Source organism: Mastomys coucha, chromosome X (assembly GCF_008632895.1).
Source record: "Mastomys coucha isolate ucsf_1 chromosome X, UCSF_Mcou_1, whole genome shotgun sequence".
NCBI classification, from domain to species: Eukaryota; Metazoa; Chordata; class Mammalia; order Rodentia; family Muridae; genus Mastomys; species Mastomys coucha.
Window position 1 is genome coordinate 146590480 of NC_045030.1, and position 3139 is coordinate 146593618.

A 3139-nucleotide genomic window follows, 5' to 3' on the forward strand; every position below is an offset into this window, starting at 1 on the left:
AGTGATGTATTGTTTTGAAGTATACAGTTAATATGTTTAGAGTTATTTAAAATTTATATTGAGAAAAACACATGTATTTTCAGTATAGCCGTAGACAAACATCTACATAAGACTGTTAAATTGATTGTTGTTTTATATCAAAGAACTTTTATAAGACTAATTTTTATTGTTATAATATTTTATAAATTTTAAAGAATATGACAAAAAATACCCTATCAATATGTACTACACTTGTGAATATATACATCCAAAAAAATCAATAAACTTTCAAAAAAAAACAGAAACTGAGGAAATTCAAAGAATCATCAGATCCTACTACAAAAGCTTATATTCAACAAAACTGGAAAATCTGGATAAAATGGACAATTTTCTAGAGAGATACCAACGTAAATTCAGAAACAGATAAACCATCTAAACTGTCTCATAACCCAAAAAGAAATAGAAGCCGTCATTGAAAGTCTCCCAACCAAAAGAAAAGCCCAGGCCCAGATGGGTTTAATGTAGAATTCTATAAGACCTTCAAAGAAGACCTATTACCAATACTCTTCAAACTATTCCACAAAATATAAATGGAAAGAACACTATGCAATTCATTCTATGAAGCCTCTGTTATGCTGATAGCAAAACCACACAAAAGATCCAACAAGAAAAGAGAACTCCAGATTAATTACCTTTATGAATATCCAAAACACTCAATCCAAAAATACTCAATAAAATTCTTCCAAACAGAATCCAAGAACACATCAAAAGAAGCATTCAACATAATCAAGTATGTTTCATTCCAGTGATGCAGGGATGGTTCAGTATATGGAAATCCATCAAAGTAATCCACTACATAAACAAACTCAAAGAAAAAAAAACATATGATCATCTCATTAGATGCTGAGAAAGCATTTGACAAAATCCAACATCCCTTCATGTTAAAAGTCTTGGAAAGATCAGAAATTCAAGGCCCATATCTAAGCATAGTAAAAGAAATATACAGCAAACCAGTAGCCAACATCAAACTAAATTGAGAGAAACTTGAAGCAATCCCATTAAAACTGTGGACTAAATAAGGCTGCCTACTGGCTCCCTATCTATTCAATATTGTACTTGCAGTTCTAGCTAGAGCAATTAGATAACAAAAGAAGGTCAAAGGGATACAAATTGTAAAGAAAGAAGTCAAAATACCACTATTTGTAGATGATATGATAGTATACTTAAGTGACCCCAAAAATTCCATCAGAGAACTATACCTGATAAACAACTTCATTGAAGTGGCTTATTATAAAATTAACTAAAACAAATCAGTAGCCTTTCTATACCTAGAAGATAAGTGGGATGAAAAAGAAATTAGGGAAATGACACCATTCACAATAGTCACAAACAATATAAAATACCTAGGTGTGTCTCTAACTAAGCAAGTAAAAGATCTGTTTGACAAGAACTTCAAGTTTCTAAAGAAGGAATTCAAAGAAGATCTCAGAAGATGGAAAGTTCTCCTGTGCTCATGGATTGGCAGGATTAATATAGTAAAAATGGCCATCTTGCTGAAAGAAATCTACATATTCAATGCAATCCCCATCAAAATTCCAACTCAATTCTTCAGACTTAGAAAGAGCAATTTGCAAATTCACCTGGAATAACAAAAAACCCAGGATTTCAAAAGCTATACTCAACAATAAAAGAACCTCTGGTGGAATCACCATCCTGGACCTTAAGCTGCACTACAGAGCAATTGTGATAAAAACTGCATGGTATTGGTACAGTGATAGGCAGGTAGATCAATGGAATAGAATTGAAGACCCAGAAATGAAGCCACACAACTATGGTCTCTTGATTGCTGATAAAGAAGGTAAAACCATCCAGTGAAAAAAAGACAGAATTTTCAACAAATGGTGCTGGTTCAACTGACATTCAACAAATAGAAGAATGCAAATTGACCTATTCTTATCTCTCTGTACAAAGGTTGAGAGTCTAAATGGATCAAGGACCTCTAAATAAAACCAGATACACTGAAACTTATAGAGGAGAAAGGGGGGAAAAGCCTTGAGCACATGGGAACAGAGGAAAATTTCCTGAACAGAACACCAATAGCTCATACTCTAAGATCAAGAATTGACAAATGGGTCCTAATAAAATTGCAAAGCTTCTCTAAGGCAAAGGATACTGTCAATATGACAAAACAGCAACCAAGAGATTGGGGAAAGATCTTTACCAATCCTACATCTTATAGAGGGCTAGTATACAATATATACAAAGAACTCAAGAAATCAGATTCCAAGAACCAAATATCCCTATTAAAAATGGGGAAAAGTGCTAAACAGCATATTCTCAACTGTGGAAACTCGAATGGCTGAGGAGCACCTAAAGAAATGTTCAAAATCATTAGTCATCAGGGAAATGCAAATCAAAATTACCTTGAGATTTCATCTCACACCAGTCAGAATGTCTAAGTTCATATATCCAGAAGATGCTCCAGCATGTAATGACACATGGTCCCATATGTTCATAGCAGCCATATTTATAAATCCAGAACCTGGAAAAAACCAGATGTCCCTCAAAAGAGGAGTGGCTACAGAAAATGTAGTATATTTACCTTATGGGATAGTACTTAGCTATTAAAAACAATGATTTCATGAAATATGCAGGTAAATAGGTGGATCTAGAAAATATCATCCTGAGTGAAGTAACTCAGTCATGAAAGAACACATATGGTATGTACTCACTGATAAGTGGATATTAGGTAAAGAGTGTGGAAAACCCACGATGCAACTCACAGACCACATGAAGGTCAAGAGGAAGGAAGATCAAAGAGTGGATGCTTCAGTCCTACTTAGAAGGGGGAACAAAATAACCAAGGGAAGTAGAGGGTGGGAGGGACTTTGGAGGAAGAGAAGAGGGGGAGAGAAAAGTGGGGAATAATCACTTATGGGATTAGATGGAGGAGATGTACAGAGGATCAGGAAAGTAAATAGAGGTGTGTAGCAATGTGGGATGGGGAACTGGGGGTTCCAGAAAGTCCAAGATGCCAGGAATGCAAATCGTCCCCGTACCCCATGAGGAGGATATTAGCTGAAATACCCTACAAATACCTGTTGAGACCATATCTAGAGATTAGGCATGGACCCCGGTTGAGGGATTAGACCACCCCCCT

At 35.4% G+C, this 3139-nt stretch overlaps 1 pseudogene; it reads left to right on the forward strand.

Moving 5' to 3' along the window:
- Positions 1-1794: 1794 nt before the first annotated feature.
- The window catches only part of LOC116098728, a 7199-nt pseudogene continuing 5854 nt past the window's right edge, over positions 1795-3139 (forward strand).